Raw genomic sequence first — 21,458 nt, 5'->3', positions numbered from 1 at the left:
TCTGAAACTAATTTTCCCATCCTGTTATCAGAGGTCCATACAGAGGCAGCAGCCACCTGAAAACTATTTATTAGCTATACGGGGCAAGTAAATGCCAGAAAGTGAAATTGGCTGTCTGTCTTTAAGACTATGAACAGACATTCTAAGTCCCAGAGCTATTTCATTTTCAAAATTTTAATAGTCATTTTCTTAAGCTGTTACATGGAAAAGAAATAGCAAAGGACAAAAGCTTGCTTGGGAGGAAATTAGGACTGTTTTACCCTACTTTGTCAGGCAGCTTAATAAATGTCCCACTGAGAGGGTCAGGAGCCACAATCCTCCAGCCTCACTGCAGATAAAAACTCCACTGATACACACTTGAGTCCCTGACCTGCAAGTTAACACTCCCTGTTTTTCTAGACGGCTGTTGTCCCGAGTGTGGGCTGGCAATCATGTCAAACGGAGCTGGGACCTGACCACCAGCCTCATTTTCAATTGTGAGTAAAATCAGGATTTGAAGCCAGGTCTCTGAAGATCAGACGCAATGACATGAACTTAGTCCCCTAATAAATCACAGCTGAAGTTAGCGTGCAGGAGAGCAAGTGCTATATGGTATTGCTGGCAAGATGAATTCCATTACAGCCTCTCTTGTCCCCTTTGCCTTGGCTAGAAACTTTCAGAGAAGTTTAATCAGAGTTTCCAAAACTCCATGTTTATCCATTGTATAAACACATTTTTTTTTTGTCCTTCTGGGAAATCATCTTACAGATGGCCTCAGGAGAAAAATTATATATTTTGTATTTTTTTCTAAGGGTTGTAGGCTTTTCAAAGCAAAGGCAATGTGAATCTAGGAAATTTGACTGAAGAAAGAACAAAAATTATCAAATCCTTTTTGGAAGATTAAATTACATATCACATCATTTGTAAAATTCTTTCTTTTTGTGTCATAACTGGGACACTGTCCCTCGCCTTCTTCACTCAAAGATGTCACTTGAGCAATAGCTCCCTTTCCAGTTTCTTGCTGGTTAATTGGAAATAAGAGTCTCACAGACTTTCCTGCCCAGGTTGGCTTTGAACTATGATCCTCAGATCTCAGTCTCATGAGTAGCTAGGGTTTTAAGCATGAGCCACCAGCACTCAGCCATTTAACTTTTTCTTCTATCTAGAAATGATATATAAATAATAATGTCTGAAAATTATGACTTGCCTTCTGAATTTAGCTATGGAACAGGTGGCACAAGACAGCATCACCAGTAAAATCAAAATATCGTGGAAATATTGATGTTTTACCTCTATGCTCCTCTTAGCACATTTTAAATGGGCCAAATGGTATAAATGCAGCATTTAAACATGCAAAGTACCAATCTATATTTTTTCCTGATTCTTAATGCAAAGATGTATGCTCTCAAAGAAAAAATCCATTTGTCAGCCTTGTGTGTATGTGATATTGCTCATGCCACTATGGCTTGCTGAAGGGGAATGCAGACAGTGTACATTGTGGAATGAGTGACATTTAGAGAACTGGGATTTTGTTCACATTTACTACCTTAGTCACATTTAAAATTTTTATTTCAAGTAGTACATGAATAAGCCTTCCCACGTATTTGAAATTAACCAGAAAAATATCCTTTCAAGCAAGAAAACTTTCACCTACTCAAACCATCCTTTTTTGCCTGTTGTCAAAAAATGTATAATGGCATCTAAAGCTGAGTAAGCCAGGCACTGGTGGCTCACCCTTGTAACCCTACCTACTTAGAAAGTTGAGATGTGGAAGATCGCTAATCAAAGACAATCTAGACAGAAAAGTCCATGAGATTCAATCTCCAATTAATCCACAAAAATGGTGGACTGGAGGTATGGCTCAAGTGGTACAGCACTGATTAAATGGTCAAGGCTCTGAGTTCAAGCCCAATACCAACACACACACAGACACAGACACACACACACACAGAAGCAGCTGCCAAATGAATTAAAAATTCCATCTCTCTGGAGATACTTTACAATTATATGCTGATTTTTCTCTTGCCCTGACTTCTGTTAAAGCAAACACATTTCCTGACTGTTAGATTAACTGCCAAATTGGAAATGGTTACTAAAGATTTACTTTACAGAAGGATATAGTTGCTTGTCCTTGGTTAGCTCCTGTATTTACACTGTTCATCATGCATTAATATTTAAAAAGTGGATTTGTGGATATAGAGCCTACCCTACTATTTGGCAAGCAAAATACTTTTTTCCTATAGGATCTTTAGTAGCTTCCATGATGCTGAGTGGACACCAATGTCCCAATCATTCTGACTTCAGATGGGAATATGAGGATCTTTACTAAAGACCCAATCCATCAATACTGGCCCCTGTTCACCATTTCATTTACTTCTTGAAAAAGAAGTCTTTCAGTATTGGGTATCTTAATCACCATTTTTTAGATGAAGAAACTGCAATCCAGGTAGATATAGAGGAGGTAAGCTCACTTAGTTATCAAATATTTGAATCTAAATGGTCTGCATTCAAAGTCAGGACTCTGGTCACTGACTCTTCCTGCTTCTGCCTCTGGCTACAAGTGATATTTAGCGATTATGATCTTGTAGTAGTCCATTTTACTACACCAAAGTACTTGAGACTGGGCATCTTATAAATAAAAGTGGCATAAGCAACTCATAGTTTTAGAGACTGAAAGTCCAAAATGGAGCAGCCTCATCCCTTCAAGCTCTGGTGAGGGTCCCACTGAATGGGCTATACCCCACATAGGGCTGGCCTGGTAGAAGGAGGATACTCAAAAAGAGAGCACATAAGAAGATTGAAAGGTCTCTGTGAGGAAATATAAGTCTTGCCTTTTTGTTATTGCTGTTGTTAAACAATTTGATCCCACAAGTTGTTCTCCACAAGGCCAGCATCAGTACTTTCCAAGTCAATGCCCCTAGTGATGCTTTCCATTTGATTTTGACTCTTAAAGGCGTCACCACCTTTTAGTACCTTCATAATGCTCATCAACAACCAAGCCTCCAACACATGAACATTTGGAGGAAAATTCACATATAAATCATGGCAAAAATGAAGACTGGGTTCAAGTCCACTGTCTGTTCCTTACTGGATTTGGCTCTTTGTAAAAGTGTTAATCTATTATTGAGAGAGAAGAGGCTAGAGATGTATGAGAGTCATCAGGAATTTGTGAAGATTCAAAAGCCAAAGAACATTGGCTGTTGCTGTATTTTACTATACTTTTAAATAAAATTGTATTCATCTTAATTTTTAAAATTTGATTGTAAAGTGATGTACAAGAAGGTTACAATTATGTAAGTCAGGTAATGAGTATGTTTCTTTTTGAAAAGTGTCAACTCATCCCTCATTTTCTGCCAGTTTTTCCCTCCTGACTCCCCTCCCCCACAAGTTGTATAGTTCATTTTAAATGTAGAGTCTAGTGAATATCACTGCTACATTTGTTCACTATTTGTCCCTCCATTTCTGTGGTCCCTCTAACCCTCTCCAAAACATATAAACTTACATATAAGATAAAAGGTACAGAAATCAAAAGCAGTGATGAAGGAAAGAGAAAAAAAGAAGGCAAAATAACAAAGCCTCTTGTTTCCATTTCTTGGAGTTCATTTCAATAAACATCATTTTAGATGGTTATATGCCCATAGCTACTGAATCTTTGTGATCTTCTCCTAAGAATATCCTCCTTTGTGAATGGGAATGTATCAAACTAAAGTTTCTGTGTGGTAAAGGACATAGCTAGAAAGATAAATAGAAAGCCCACACAATGGGAGAAGATGTTTACTAGCTATGCATCAAACAAGAGCCTCATATCTAAAATATACTTAGAGCTAAAAAAATTAATCAACAAATCCTCAAAGAAACAACAACCCCATTAATACGTAAGCTAAAGACTTAGAGTGTCTTCTCTGAAGAAAAAAATAAGAATGGCCAAGAGAAACATGAAGAAATGTTCAACCTCTGGCCAGGAAAGAAATGCAAATCAAAACTATTTTGAGGACGGGGAAGGTGGTTCAGTGGTAGAGTGCTTGCCTTGCATGCATGAGACCCTGGGTTTGATTCCTCAGCACCACATAAACAGGAAAGTCCAGAAGTGGCACTGTGGCTCAACTGGTAGAGCACTAGCTTTGAGCAGAAGAGCTGAGGGACAGTGCCAAGGACCAATGTTTAAGACCCACAACCGACAAAACAAACAAACAAAAACCTACACTGAGAGTCCACTTCACTCCCATTAGAATGGTCATTATCAAGAAAATGAATAATAACAGATGCTAGTGGGGATGTGGCCAAAAGAAATGCTATTATACTTTTGGTGAGAAGGTAAACTTGTTCAACAATTCTGGAAAGCAGTATGAAGGTTCCTCAAAAGACTAAACATATAGCTTCCCTGTGACCCAGCAGTCCCATTCCTGGGCATTTATCCAAATGACCACAAACCAGCACACACTAAAGTCACCAGCACAACCATGTTCATTGGAGCATTATTTACCATAGCTAAGATATGGAATCAACCCAGATGCCCCTCGGATGAATGGATCAAGATAATGTGGTATACATATTCAATGGAATGCTATGCTTCCATCATAAGGAATGATCTTCATTTAAAATTTTAACACTCAGTTTCTTTCTTTGGAATATATTCTTACTTCATATGCCTTTCTGTATGGAAAGTTCAGTTAGAATGCTGCAAAAACTCAAAACAAGATAGAAAACCTTTAAATTAGGGAGTTTCTGTGACAGTTTTTTTGGGTGTTGTTGGTTTTTTTGTTTTTTGATTTAAAAAAAATACTATTCAATCCAAGCAATGGATATTCAACAAGATGATAATGACTCTCATTATAGAAATAATAGAAAATGTTCATATTGTTTCAATGATTCAGTGTGACAAGAGAACAATCAGTGTCATGCCACAGAAATACTGTTAAATTCTTCCAAGTATCTTATTCTGAATGTAAGTTGGAGCAGTTTGGGGATTTTATTTAAATACAAAGTGCTGAGGAACTCCTTAAACAAGACTCCCCTCCTCTAGCATGTATCTCCAGCAGCCACTTAGAACCTTCTTATACATAATGTGCATTCTGAAACATCAAATATATTATTCCAACTGATTCTTTCCTCATTTTCACTTAAATTGATGTGTAGTAAGAGAGAGTGAGATCCATTTGAGTCAAATTGACTCAACGTTTATTGACTGCTTTCTCTGTAGAAAATTAGTTTGGAAAAAGGAACTTGGGACTTCAATGACTTATACGTGGCTCCAAGGATAGCCCACAATGCTATCTTTACTGTTTACTTGCTTGAATAGAATTGAATTTGGAAAGCATGTTGTATCAGTCTATTATTGCCATGTAATAAGCATCCCCTAAGCAATTTTCAAGTATTCTTACAATTGTGCCTGCTGGAAAGCTTCGAATCAGTTGATCTAGGTCAGCCAAATTGGGCTTAGCTCCAAGCTTCAGGTTGGCTTAGGCCGATCCTGTGGCTTTTATCCTCCTTGGATAAGAATACCAGTAGGAACATGTTCTTTTAATAAATAGCAACTGTTCAAAGGTTGGTGGGTAGATACTATTAAGTCATCAGAACAATGACCTGCTCAGGGATGTGCTTAGTGGAGTTCAGTCCTTATTCGTAGAATATCTGTGAGCTCTGGAGTTGGGTGAGGCTGTGTCAAAGCAGCCACTGTTTTGTGGCCCACTTTCTTTTTATGACAGATATCCTTCAGACATATAAGAAGATTGAACTCTGTTTCTTTCATAGAAAAATCTGTATACTTTTCTCTTTAGTGCCCTGGCAAATTGAGCAGTGATTTATTCCTGAGTGTCAAAAGGAGATCTGTTCTGTGGTAGTCATTAGAACCATTTAAGTTCACACAACAGAGGGAGACATTCCCAAGCTACTTTTGCATCATTAAATGAGTACCTATGTGGTGTTGCCAGAAGTAAAAAGCAATCAAAGGCTCTTGAAGAAGTAGAAAAGACACTAGCATAAAAATTAAATCAGTATAAATCAGTATAAAAAGACACTAGTATAAAAATTAAATTAAGCATATTAGTAGAAAAAGATCAGCAATCTATTACTATTTCCTCTGAGACAACATGATAAAAGAAATGAGCAAAACAAGTAGAGAGGGCTCATGATATAAAGACCACCCCATGGTGAAGCAAAGGCTTTCTTGAAGTACTCTTTTTGATGCTACTACACCTAGCTCTCAGCAGGATAGCTAATTTTTCACACCAGTCTATTGCTACAAATGCGGAAGAAGAAAGAAAAAAAAATCCATGCTGCACACTTCCCTGTCTTTCCCCAGATTCTAAATCTTGACACTGGAAATAATGTGCAAGCACAGCCATCTCTGGGATTCATGAATTTTCTGTACCATCTCCCTTTGTTGCTTCAATGCTAGAGGGATGCCCCAAGCAGACAGGAAATGTGACCTAGAAGTGTGGTGGTATGTGTGTGTGTTGTTTCAGGAAAAATAATGTGGCTCAGTCTTCTCAGGTGGAACTCATGCGTTCTACCTGTGAAGAAAAGTCTTAAACAGTTCAGTCTATCTCCAAGAAAGTTTCAAGTTGTCTTGGCATGTGCAGACTCCTTTGTTCTCCAGGCAAGTTTAGGGAACAGCCCTCAGGGATAGAATGACTGTTAACTGCTGTGTGGTATGCATTGTACTCTGAATTCATACCATCTGGAATAGGGATATGCTATGGATAATCTCTCATTATGGCTTTTTGAGGAGGATTCCTTGTTATCCATCAGTAATATCAGTTCTGATCTAGATTACACTTCAGGAATTTACTTAAATATCCTATATTTTCCCAGTAAAATAAACCTAATATAACCACATAAACCTCAAGTGACATTTTCCAACATCTCCCTTTGAATATAAATGTTGTCAAAATATTCTTTGCCTTTGCATTTTGGGTCCCAGGGATTGAACCCAGGACATTACACTTGCTAGCCAAGTGCTTTGCCACTAAGCGATACCTCAGTCCTTAAAATATTCTTAAAGAAATAAATGGAGGGCTGAATGCCATGCCTTTGATATGAAGAGCTGGAGCACACAAAACACCACGACACAGAAAGTTCACCATGTATGAATGGCTATTATTTATACCCAATATAATAGATTAATAGTTATGTATTCTTTAAATATATTAGATACATTGTCTTTTTTTGTTTGTTTGTGATAGTCTGGGTCTTCAACTCAGAGTCTGGGCACTGTCCCTGAGCTTTTTTTACTCAAAGCTGGTGCTCTATCACTTGAGCCATAACTCCACTCCCCCCTTTTTATGGCGGTTAATTGGAAACAAGATTCTCAGGGACTTTCCTGCCCAGGCTGGCTTCAAATCTTGATCCTCAGATCTCAGCCTCCTGAGTAGTTACTATTACAGGTGTGAGCCACCAGCACCTGGCATGGATGCATGGATACATCTTTTGGCAACTGAAAATTTAGTGCATTGCCATTCACAAGTAAAATTTACTAAGTAAAAAGTCATAATCAGGAAAGAAACGAACTCACTGAAATAATTTATTTGGTTCTCTGTCTCTCTGTGTCTCTCTGTCTCTGTCTTTATCTATCTCTGTCTCTGTGTGTTTCTGTCTCTCTATCTGTCTCTATGTCTCTGTCTCTGTCTGTCTGTCCCTCTGTCTCTCTCTCCTCTCCCTCTGCTTCTCTTTCCTCCTCACTCTCCCATTGTCTGCAATTGCCAGCAAGTAAACATGAATGCTGAAACAGGAACAAAAGGAAAACAGAAACATGTATTTATGTAAACTTGTATTGATTCAACTAGGAAGAAACCCCACAGCTTTCAAGTCTGAGTCACAAATCATTATGATCAGAAATGCTGATGAGCTAGGAATACAGGAATACTTCCTCTTGTTATCATGGCCTGGGCCCATTGTGAAGCTACTGTTAAGCTGCAAAACATTAAATACAGTTTTAAGCCTCCATTTATTCTGTCCTATTTGGGGGAAGAAAGGACACAATTGTGATGAGTCTGGACTTGTGCATTCAGCTCCACGTAATGTCACAGACAGATTCACATTTGGAAAAATCAGAGGGAGGTCACATCACCTTTCCAAACATGAGAAAACTCTGTTCTTCCCAAGATGACCCGAAATGTTCTAATTATTGGTTATTCCCTCTGGTTGGTGGTACAGCCAACAAGCACGTAGAGTTCACTGAACCCACCAGCACACAGCTGTTATCTTTGACTTGTGGCCAAAACAAAAATTGGAACAGAATTTACCCAGACAAGTGTAAAGACTTCTGTTTAAAGCAGCTATTTTTCTAAGCCAGATAAACAGCTTTGAAATGGAGAAGAAATGAATCCTTTTTTTCTAGGATGTCTGAATCAAAGTGAGGTCAACGTGTTGAAGGCAAGATGTTAACATAGATTACCCACACAGCTGCACAAGTCTCTCAAAGACTGAGGCCATTTCCATGCCTCCCACTTCCCCTGTACCTCTTTTGTAAGTTGTCTTTGTGTTTTGGAAACAACTTTCTACAATTGGAATAGATGGCTGGGCTTATTTAGTTGGTTCATGATATAAAGCATTAAGGGCAGCACATTGTTATGCTGGAAGCTTCTATGAGCCAAAATCTGCATGAGCCAGTGGGGTTCTTTGGTCAATAGCATCAGAAACCCTTATCTGGGATTGTGAAGGAAGAAAGAAAGAAAACAAAGCAGTTTCCTTTGGGTTCCAGTCCTTGAGTTTCCACTAAGAAACATTAACAAATCTCTCTCTCTCTCTCTCTCTCTCTCTCTCTCTCTCTAATAGGTGGCAAAGGAACTGGTAAGAATGGCTAGTGGAGAAGCAGGGGTAAAAAAATCACTCTGCCTGTTCCTTATACAAACACTGTGTGCCTGTGCTAATCTAGCAATCCATCTTACAATCACCAAACAGTGCCGAGCAAGGAAGCAATTCACACCGCAATAGTGCTCCTCCGAGCTTTTCATAGCTTGATGCCTATTGCAGCTGCTTATATTGTACCAGCAGGTGGGTATAAAATAGCAGATTCCAGAGCCTGCAGAAGCCAGGTCCCAGGGTAAAAGAGGAGATAATTTTTTTTTCCAGTAGAGTGAATATGCATATCAATGTACCTGAATGGAGAGCTGGTCCTGGGGAGCTGTCATCAGCAGCAAATTCCTCTCTACTTCCACCTCAAGTGTTCTATTTCCCTGATAACAAGGCTTCTGTAGCAGTGGTTTGCAAAGCCTGCCTCTTTTGATTCCAGTGAGGGTTAGAGACCACGTCTGCAGCGCAGACAGCCCTGAGCCAACTGTCAACTTTTGTCCCAGTCCCAAATTCCACCTGTGCTCTTCATTTGCAGCAGCTTAGAAAAAAAAATCTCACCAGGTTTGAAGTCCCGGATTTCTAGAGTAGCAAATGCCAGGTAACCAAACAAAGCAAGCTGAAGAACAATTGTAGCCAGATAGAGTCACGGGCCATTCTAAAATCCTCTGTTGTTAAGGCAGTGAGCTGCGTAATTGGGGTCGACTTAGTACCCAATGGGCAGGAATGATTATCAGAAGCCCATTGAACAAATGGATGTGATGTTTCAAACCTACGAGCATCAAGCTTCTCCCAAAATAATGAGAAATGACAGCTGAAGTCATGCTTAACAGAATTGCTTTTAAAATGTGAAATGGGTTTTAAAAGCGACACTGTTTTGCTATTGGGTGTGAAGGAGGCTTAGAGCACAGGATGTGGAATCCCTGTGGTAGTGTACACTCCTGCTTTGCTTTCTGCATAGGACAACTGACTCTCCGAATACCTGAAAGAACTAACACAGGTGGGGAGCAGATGCGAAGGTGAGCAAGGCTGCGTAAAGCAAGTCTCAAAGTCAGGGTTGCAGCAAACTTCCTAAGCAGCATCATTAGGGCCAATCTTTGTAACAATTCCAGGATTGCTGCTTATCTAGCAATTTGTTGACATGAAATGCGCAAGGGAAGTTGTGCCTGCCACCTTCCTTCCCTCCCCTAGACCATCTGCTTCCTGAGGGTGGTTGTCTGTTTATTTTACCCTTCCTCCATCTGATTTGTAGCTCTCTCATAATTCTCTAACACGTAGGGTCAGCAAACATTTTCTGGTGTGTAAAAGTCCAGATAGTAAATTGGCTAACAGTTTATTTGTTCACTATATACTCACTGTCATATATACTTCATGTGGCCATTTTAGCATGAAGATAGTGCACTCAATACTGAAAAGCATAGCATGGCTTGGTTATAATCAATTTTACTTAAAAAGTAGGTTGAGGATAAATTTTACCTCACAGCCCTAGCATGTAAACCCATTATTTATACACACACACACACAGAGAGAGAGAGAGAGATACACAGCCAGTATCAGGGATTGAACATAGGGCTTCTTATTCTCACATATCAGTCTTGCTCAAAGCTGACACTCTACCACCTAAGCCACACCTTCAGTTGCAATTTTTGCTAGTTGTTTTTAGGGAATATTGAAGACTACTGAAGACTTTTCTGCCCTGATTGGATTCTAAATCTTGATCCTCTAGATCTTGTCCTCTTGGGTAACTAGGATTGTAGGCGTGACCCAGTTATGTAAATTCTTCATTTAAGACACTATATCTTGAGCCTCTCTGGTAAATTTTTATTTCCTTTCCTACATTTTGATAACATGGTACATTTAAAGCAATTATTTCCTCATCTCATTATACTTTTACCTATCTAAATTCTATATATGTTTGACCCCTAGCCTCTAGTACCTCAGAGTGTGTTCCTTTTTTTTTTTTTTTGGTGGTTGTGGGGCTTCAACTCTGGGCCTGGGCACTGTTCTGAGCTCTTCAATTTAAGGTGAGTGCTCTACCAAAGCCACAGCACCACTTCCAGTTTTCTGATAGTTAATTGGAGATAAGAGTCTCATGGACATTCCTGCCTGGGCTAGCTTTGAATCATGATCCTCAGATCTCAGTCTCCTGAGTAGCTAGGATTATATCTGTGAGCCACTAGTACCCACCCTCCTTTTAGGTTTTAAAGAGGTGAGTAACCAATAAGCTATCAGGGTGGCCTTAACACAATAATACTAGTGTCCTTGTTACAACAAAGAGACACTGGGGATACACACACACACACACACACACACACACACACACACACACACACACACACAGAAAAAAGATCACCGTAAGAGCCACCAAGTAAATGGCAATCTGCAAGCCAAGAATAGAACTTAGAAGAAATCAAACCTGCTAACTACTGATGTTGAACTCCCAGAACTTCAAGAAAACAAATTTCTATTTTTAAGCCACCTAGTCTATGATAGTTTTTCCATGACAGCTCTGGCAAGCTAATGTATTGATCCTGAAACAAACATCTGACTTTCTTTGGTCAATGGACATTAGCTATCATGAGGTAAGCGAAGACTTGATCAATGTCTCCTGCTACTTGCCAGTCCCTTATAGTTCATGATAAAAAAAAATCATAGCCAGTCACCTCATCATCTCAGCTGACAAGTCAAAACACAAATGCCTGTGAATGCAACTGAGATCAGTAGAAAAACCGCATGGCTAAGACCAGTCCAACTTCTGACCTGCGTGGAATATTATTGTTGCAAACCACTCAGTTTAGAGGAAACGTACAGTAGATATTGGCTACACCACCTAACTATCACATTGCTCAGATCATCCTATTTGTCTCCACCTTATTTTGGCCACTTCAAAGCCACACTCTTTTTCTCACATGTCCCTTCTGTCTTCCACCATTCAGTACTTTAGAACACCACTCACTCAGCACACTGCATTCTGTTATGTAGGTGAAGTAAGGAAGCTGAGCCTAAATGATTTCTTGCAGCAACCCTGGTGCCTATAAGGTCTGGCATCTTGTTTTCATGGTGGGGTAGGGTGATTCCCCTTTGCCCCCCAGAAGATAAGCATACCTGGATCCCTGGAGACAGGGGTGGACACTTGGCTGATAGTACTGAACCTGTCAGTACAGTGCCTGGGACAGGAAGGCTCTTCTGACCTTGCACCCTACCCACACCCTATTTAGGGCTGGAGAAGCATAGGCATGAGGACATCATGTCATGTGTGTCTCCATGATCCTGTCCTGTGTCCTGTCTCCTGGTCATCATAGTGTCCCAGTTCAGGTCTCCATCAGAGCTGTATTGGTTTGTTGGTATTGTTTTTGTTCTTTCTTTCCTCTCTGGCCTGTTTCCTAACTGTGTTAATGTATTTGGGGGTTGCAGACCTTTGTAACAACTGGCTGTGTGCAGCCTGCTACATGAAGACTCCAACATTCCATCTACCAAAATGTGGCTTCTCAGATTATTCACCTTATAACATAGGTATATTAATTTTCTATTGCCGTGATGATAAAACACCACAAACTCAGCAACTCAAAACTGTACTCATGTATTAGCTCACAGTTCTATAAGTAATACTTTGACATGGGTTTCACCAGGTGAAAATCAAGGTGTCAACTGAACTAACTTTCTTCCTGGAGGCTCTAGAAGAGAATGTCTTCTTGCTTATCTGTATCATTTAGCAAATCACCGTTCCTTACCACTGTAGGGCTAAGATCTCTGTTTCATTAAATGAGTGTCAGCTAAGGGCTGTCCTCACGATCTAAATTCCACCCCCACATCATAGCTCATAGTTCCCTCCCTCCATCTTTTAAGTTAGCAAAGATAGATCAAGGTCTCTTATGCTTCATATCTCTCCTACTCCTTCATCCATCATTTTCTCTGACTTCAGTTAGGAAAAACAAAAACAACTCTGCTTTCAAAATTCATGTGATGTGATTAAGCCTACCTACCTTGATAATCAAAGATAATCATCCCTTCTCAAGATCCATAAACTTTATCCCATTTGCAAAGTTCACTTTTGCCACATAACAGAGAATATTCATAGAATTAGGATTTGTATCTTGAGGAAAGTGAGATTTAATTTTCTGCCTACCATAGTTGACAACTTGTATCAGTGAAACCAGAGATCATAGTTCTGACTAGTAACAATGGGAATTTTAATTATTGTAGACAATTCCCCTACACATCAGCACTATACCAGCCAAGAGACAAATTTCTAATTTCATCTATTTTAATTTTTACTCACAGCTCTGTAGCTCTCCATCTCTATACCTCTTTCACATACTTTGTAAGTTAGGACCAGGAGTCCCTAAATATTACTTTTCAAGAATGGTGTCTGGAATTCTTTGTTTTGGGGATAACAAAATCTAACAGTCATTTTCCTAGCCCAACTGCCTCAAACTCTAAGAAGCAGCTAAGCTTACATATAAGACTACAGAAAGAGAGAGAGAAAATGACAGTGTTATGAGAAAATATCTTAAGTTATCATCCCTATGTACTTCGAATTTTTTAAACTGGTACAATGCAGTCCATTAAAGCTATCAAGTACTATTCTACGCTAGTTAGGGTGCCTTCAGCTGCAAGTAAAAGAAACCCTGATTTAAAATTCATATATGATATGAAAAAACGACTGTTTTACACTACAAGAAGCACTAATCCAGATGAAACTGTAGGGGTGGCTAGTTTTGTAGCTCAGAAAAATATGTGAGGTTCCAATTTCTCTATCCTTCCCCCCTCTACTCCCTATCTCTCTGTCTCTCTCTTCCTCTCCCCGCTTTCTCCTTTAACATTCTTACTGTCATCAAGCTGGTCTCAAGGAATCTACTCATCCTGACTTCATATCCAATTATAATCACAACCAGAGGAAGGAGAATAATTGTTGCTTCCCGCACCATGATCTTCATCATAAGGATAAGATTTTTTCTATACAATGGATTCCCCCTCACCCACCCCCACTGTTTTGTATTGGCAGAATTGATCTGATTTTCAATCAGACAATGGAATGAGAGCCTGCTACCTCACAGGGGCCTTCCTTGATCATTCTTGGAGAATAGCTGCTGTCCCCAACACTGTCTCCCTCTGTCCTCAGGAAATACATGTCTTTCTTCTTAGCTTTTATCACATGGGGTTGCTTTGTTATGTGTATATTTTCTTCCTTCACACACTGGAATGTCACTTTCATTGAGTAATCTAAGACTCTTTCATTCACTCAAATATAGTAAGTCTCTCTCAATATTTGTTAAAGAAATGAACATGTTACAACCCTAGAGTCAGTCCAGTCCATGGAACTAGAGGTAAGATCCACTTTCCCTAGGCTAGATGGCCTATGTAAGAGAGGGTAAGAACTGAACAAAACTGAGTTTATGTTGAGTACAGATGATGGAGTCAATGCCAGATAAGCAATTTACATCCTCACTCTTAATCTCACTTACCCATCATCACCATCTTGGGGTAACTTTGAAAAGACAAGAGATTAGTTGTATTGATTCCTAGAGCTGGTTTACTGGTCTCAGGTAATCTTGCTTTTTTATTATTATTAATGTGTTTTTTTAATTGTGAAAATACTGTACAGAGGGGTTACAATTACATGAACAAGGTAATGAGTACATTTCTTATCAAGCACTGTTGCCTCCTCCTTTGTTTCCCCTTACCATCCCTGCCCTCCCATCTCCCTCCACCCCCCATAATCTTGCTTTTATCCTGACTTAACATAGAACTGAAGAAATTTCCCTTCAGAGCCATTCATCTTATTATCATGTAGAGTAAAAGGAATGTCTGCTGATGCTACCATTTCTAGTCACTTTATTTAATTCGTTTTGTTTTACTAGTTGTACAACTTAATATAATTTACCTTTATAATTTTGAGAAACTATGTTCCTAAAGTTTATATGCTAATAAAAAGAGGTTTTATACTGGAAATAACTGGAATATTGTAAAGCAATTAATTGGTGCAATAAAGGAAGCAAGAAAAGCCATTATATTGATGTCTGGCTGTTCATACAACTCCACTTAGAAAAGCCTGAATGGAACTTGGAGAAAAGCAATAGGAAATCATTCCACTTAAAACTAATGTAAGACTTCTGTCGCATAATTCACAATAGTCCTCCGTTATGTTATGTACTGCTCTGAGAGTCCTCCAAAGCCCCAAGGAAACGAACACCATATCTCTCAAGGTCTCCTTTCAGTAGCGCTTTTCAGACAGCAGGAATGCACTCACCGCAGAGATACGTCAGGCATCAGCCTTTCCACTCTACTTCTAAAAGAGCTTTCCTTGTGTTTGGGAAGAACATAAGGAGGACATTTGATCTGTTCACCTCAAATTGCTACAGTAACGAAGACCCAACCTATCTCAATCCAGTGAGTGTTTCCCATGGAAGCACATTCTGCCTTAAGCTGACTTCTCTTAAACTCCTGTCCCTAGGCACCCAAAGTCACTGTCCCTCACAGGTCCATTTTAGTAGTCTGGATGACATCTACCCACTTTCTTCCCCTAGAAATCAAACTCCTTCTTGGAATTCCTAATAGTCTTTAAGGATCTTCTCTTTAACCCCTGCCCCCCTACAAAAACCTTCTCTTCTGAGGAAATCTAATTTTTTTTCATTATCTATTCTATTGCTCTAACTTTGGCCCTCATGAGTTCCTGGCTGATCTTTGGTTCCTTACAGAGAGCACCCTCTTGCACAGTATCTTATCACTCAAGATGATTCAGATTAATCTTGTTTTTTTTTCTATCTCCAGCCCAGGAATTGATCACTTTCTTACAATACTCAGGATTTTTTTGTTTATTTGTTGTTGTTAATTTTTGAAAGAATAGTGTTTAAAACACAAAATCTTGGCAACAGTTATACTTGTAACTAACTATGGTTGTGTTATTGTTCCTAGGCTGTTTTAGCAGAGTGTGTATGCTAATCCATGCACATACACTTACCTACATTTTTGTGTTTGTGTATTGTGTATGGACGTGTGTGTGTGTGTGTGTGTGTGCGTGTGTCTGTGTGTCTGTGTGTCTGTGTGTGTGTGTGTGTGTGTGAATCAATCTCCACAAGTTTATACTGATAACTCAATTCTAGTCCAACATCACAGGTTTGATTTTAGATGCCTTATGTCTTTGTAGGATCTTTTTGCAATAGGTGAAACATAACTTATTGTCTACTTCATTATTCATTATATTTATCTTATAAGTAACTGTATTCAGTTGTTTATTCAATCCTGGTGTATGTATGTATGTATATATATTTATATATACACATATATATATACACAAAGTCTTTCAGAATTCCTAACTCATGACCCTGTGAGAAGCACATTTACTAACTAAATTACACTACTTGTACACTGTTATTTTTGTCTTCATAATATTCAGTCAAAATATTGTTAGCCTAAGTCACTTAGGCATTATTTTTTAGAGCAAGCACATCTAAACAAGAATTTAGGTACCTACTTTTAGGTATGGCTTTTACATGCTTAGCCTAAATAAGAGTCAAATATATAATGTGCCCAATCTTTAAATGTCTTCTTTAGAAGAGTAAAGCTCTTCATTAAATGAGAATGGATTTGGCTCTTGTAAATATTGCATTTATGCTTTATTATTTTTCTATACAATACTTTAGATGCTTGGGATGATCATTATAAATTTCTTTTTATTATTCTAAATTTGTATTATCCCCTTAAGTAGTATATTGGATTGCTATAGTTCACAACCTCCAGTCATAAAATACAAAGCAATAAAAATCTTCTAATTAATGCACACATATGCAAAGTTTGTAATTAAATGTAAAGCTATAATGGGACTCAGTGCCCAATCTAACACTATACAGCAATAACAATGAACTAGAAGGGAGGAAAAAAAAGAATAGCTGTAATACTGAACCATTGAAGTTGAATGGTTATTTACAGTAACTTAAAGAAAAAACATTATTCTAGAGTATGGGGAGAAGAAACTTCCATAAAACCAGTAAGGAGAAAAATCTGTCTCAATCTATCATTACCTAGGAGGACCAGGCCTGCAATATTGCTAACACACTAAGTTGAGGGGAAGATTACAGCAGATATATGGATGTAGTAGCTTAGGCAATAAGCTCATATGTGGGCTACAATATGCCTACATACACTCCTACACAGTCAACAGCCCCTCCCCACATCTCCATTACTGAGAGCTTTAAAATTCAACTCCCACTTGACTTTTTCTTCTACAAATTTTCTCTATGAATGTTATGACTCTTGCTATAAGTGCAGCTTTTCTATCTTCGATACACATATTTTCAATGAGTGATATCGATTATTGATATCAATTTATTTCATGGATAACCTATTTCCAAATTATTAGAAAATGAATAATTTCAAAGTTTTATATTTTACATGGAATAAAAAATTCCATGTTATCATATTGTGTTGATTTTAGGACGTACTTAACCAAAGTGGCTTTCACCCTTAGTCTTCTGACTGAGCACTAAAGGTCATCCATCCATTCACATGATCCCCTGAGTCATTACATAGACATCACCGATCATTCCTCTGTTTCTTTCCACACTAAGGCAGTTCAATTCATCATTATTAGTTCTAGTTCTAATGTGCAGCATGTATGCTGCTGTATCTCTCACCTTTACAGCCACAATACTAATCCAGCCCCCTATTGGTGAACTACTGTGATTGTTCCTCGTCTCCTCTTTGAATCTCTCCACTGAATTGCAGTTCAAGTTTCAGTTCTCTATAGTATTGTGAGGCCCTAGAAGAGTGAATACGTAGCACTTTGTAGATGAACAATAGGTATTTAGTGAATGAACTGGAGTGAGAAGGAATAACCTGAATATCTGGACTTTCCATTTACTCCTTTATCAGCCATCAACAGCAGGTAGAATAAAAATCTTGTCAGTGCACGTGAGTCTCCCATTGTGATCCCTGAGTTCTGCAGAGCTTAAGACAGATGGAAACCCTGCAGCAGCCTCACAAAATGCTTTCTGTGATATGACCCGCATACAAAGCAGAAAGCAGGAGAGTGCTCCAGAACAGACAGCCAGCAGCCTGTTGACATCCATAAAATACACGGTTAGCTTTGTCTTTGACCCTCTCAGGTCTAGTGAAACATGCTAAAGATGCAGAAAAAGGGCGGGCTGCTTTTAGAGGGATCATTCCAGATGATTTGAATATGTGGCCAATATTTAAATATATAATTATCAGCTGTCCTGTATTACCTGATAATGTGCTCTCATCTCTTCAACCCCAAAGAGCAAAAAACTAAATGCTTTAAAGGTGATCATTCCTTTTTTTTTTCTTTCCTTGCATTTCCAGGAGACACTGAGATAAAAACAAGCGTAATGCTTTTTGACCCTCTTTCTAGCTCCACAAGAAAGTCATGTGGGATATGGATGGCAGGAAAATAATCAACCTAGATTAGGAAAGTGGCTACCTTCAGGAAAGCACCAAAAGGCTAAATACTAGAGCCAGAATGAATGAGTGAACATTCACCTGCTCTGGAAAGGAGTCAATAGGCATGGATCAGGTCCCAGTGTACTGGCTGAATATGTTCAGGAACTTGCAGGTGGCAGAAGTCCTGGCTATCAAGTGGCTCCTGAAACCTAGGCTGTGAAAGATGACAGAACAGGATCCCATGCTAAGAAGCGGTTAGTGGAAACCATCTAGACACAATCAAGGTGCATGGCCAAGTAAACGACCAAATAAACTAGGTTTGTACATGGGGAAAGAGAAAGTTAAGAAACAGAGAGGAAAGAAAATGAACTAGGCAGACTTTTTCTCCTATCTTTCGTTCTGAGATTCCGTAAGACTGCAGGTTATTCACAGATTCATTATCTGATCTTTGTTCTTTTGATGAACCTGCCAGAAAAATCTTTCAACTCTGGATCAACTCAACCCTACATTTCCTGTCATATATCTGGTCTGTCCTCATGTACTTCAGGAGAGAATTATCCTAACTGCAGGATGGTGTAATTCATGAATAACCTGCCCTACCCCAATCTGAGCTCTTAGAGTGCCCAGTCATCTTTCTCAAGGTCCTATTCAAAAATCTTAACATCTCAATTGATCTTTAAAGATTTTCTACTAGCAAGTTCCATTCCTACCCAGATCTTCTGTTAAATGCACCAGTATTTTATAAAGAAAACGGATATCCTGGGGCAAGAAAATACCTACTTCCTTTCTGTCCCATTTGACCTGAAAAACTACCTGCCATCTTACAGTCTTTTTTTTTTCTGCCTCATAAAATTTCTCAGCATTCCCAGGTGATTTTAAAAGTTCTTTTATATACCTTCCCCCCTCCCCCAAAAGTCTATTTTGTCACCTACTTGGTGCAACTGAAACAATCCTCACCAAGATAAGAATAACTTGCTCATGGTCAAACCAATGAATATTTTCCTGTCCTTATTTCACTCACTGCATTTGATACACTGGGTCAACTTCTCTTCACTTCCTGAAGTCTCTCCTAAACTTATCCTCATTCTCTCTCCATTCCTTCACAGCTCTTTTACTAATATCTCTTCTCCCTTTCTCTTCTTAGAATACATGCATTACTTATGAAATCTCACCCACACCACTACCAAACTCATAGGCACAGAGGACTTGCACAGAGCCAAACCCATTCTCCCTAATTACAGATGACTCTGTCCAAAGAGTGCCTAGAAGTTCGAACATCCCAAAACTATAACTGATTAGTCATGTCTCAGACTGAACTCACAGGCTTCCTCCCCCAAGTACCCTCTTTAATAGATCCAATCTCTTGTCTCTTGCTTCCCCGCTAAGTTTTCCAAATAAAGAAACTTTAAGTCCTATCATTTGTTCTGCACACACAAATCACTATCAAATGCTATTGATTTCGTCTCTTAACCATTTCTTAACAGTTCTACTCATCTCTAGCTCCACTTCTGCTGCTATGGTTAGACTGTCATCATTACTTTCCTGAATTATAGCAATGGAGGCCTTAATTTACCTCATTGTCTCTACCTTGTTCTCCCTTAAACTTGTCCTCTAAAGTTCTTTTCTGTTTTTATTCCTTGAAAAATATACTATGGGGAAAATCACAAAAGTTCATAAATTATCATGTAGATGACTCGCAATTTCAAGAAAATAATTATAATGAGAATGTTAGCTGGATAGCATTTTTTTTTTGGAGTGGGCTCATCCTGGTACTTGATCTCTGGGCCTAGGCACTGTCCCTGAGCCTTTGTGCTCAGGGCTATCACTCTACCACTTGAGCCACAGCTCTACTTCTGGCTTTTTGTGTGTGTCATTCATTGGAGATAAGAATCTCATGGACTTTTCTGCCTGGGCTGGCTTCTAACCACAATTCTCAGATCTCAGCCTTCTGGGAAACTAGGATTACAAGTGTGAGCTCAATAATACTTTGGCATAAGGTTTTGTGAGTTACAAATCAGTTGATAAGCATAAAACTCTTAGAGGAGAGTCTCAAAGAAAATATCCAGGAAACTTAGATAATATTTTCTTAAGAACTCAATAAATGTTTAGTGACTAAATAACAAACACTCAATAGAAGATGGTTTGCATCCTAGCAGACTTTAGATTCCAGACTATTGGGGAGGGAAATGCTAACATGATACCACGTAGGGACTTCAATGATTGAAAAATGCATTTATGTTTTTATTATTACTCACATCGGGTGAACAGAGCATTTTGGCCTGCAAACATACTAACCATGAGATTTATTCCTTTGTCTGTTTCCTATCTTTACCTGTATTGGGAAAGATTTTTAAAAAATATTTTCTTCTTTTCCTCTTCACTTGTTCAAAAGCTTCCAGTATAGACATTCACAAAGTGAGAGCTGTATTTCATTGCATAGAAACTCAAGTTGTAACAGGTGCCTCCTGGTTCTTTGATGATGAGACGGTCGCCCATTGATGGCAGTGAAGATTCTGTCCAAGAGATCCTTTTTCACACACATCTATATTACATAAACTTGCCAAAGTACAGTTCCAATCCTTCTAACCTTAAGGTTTTACATGATAATACAGTCATCTTGTGGGTTCACAGGTGACAGACCCTGTCTCATTCAATATGTCAGACACAGTGAAATTTATGTGACAAAAGAACATCTCTGTGCTCCTTTATATCAGCATCCAAGACTTGACTGACATTCCATTAGTGATCTGTCATTATTATTTATACAAACTAGACCAACAAGCCATGTACTCTATTGTACTATTTGGGAGCATAAAGCTTCTCAGATTCCAAACTAACCTCTTTCAAATGGAAAGGTTACCTACATTTTTAATAGAAGAGTAAACAAAAAATGCAGTTATTATATTTTAGGGGTGTTTGTTTGTTTGGGCCAATATTAAGTTTCAGCAGTCATTCAACAGTGTCTTGCTCTGCTGGGGTTCTATCATTTTAGACACTCATCCAGTCTAGCTTTTACTGGTTGTTTTGGAGATGGAGTTTCTTGGACTTTTGTTTTGGCTCTGGGCTGGATTCAGTTATTCCCTGCCTCCTGAGTAACTAGGATTATAAGCACAAGCCACTGGTGTCTAGCTTTTTGTTCTTCATATTCCTTACTGCTTTAGGATTCAGAAAACATATCATCCAACTGAATTCTCTATATATGAATAAAATATAAAATGTTTAATATGGTACCTTACAATCAAGCATAGGTTGATTTCCCATATATGATTATCTCTGATGCTGTTATTATC

This window comes from Dipodomys spectabilis, unplaced genomic scaffold (assembly GCF_019054845.1).
Source record: "Dipodomys spectabilis isolate Male_0828 unplaced genomic scaffold, ASM1905484v1 ptg000095l, whole genome shotgun sequence".
NCBI classification, from domain to species: domain Eukaryota; kingdom Metazoa; phylum Chordata; class Mammalia; order Rodentia; family Heteromyidae; genus Dipodomys; species Dipodomys spectabilis.
The sequence above is the reverse complement of the archived record's forward strand: the minus strand, read 5'-3'. Positions refer to the sequence as shown.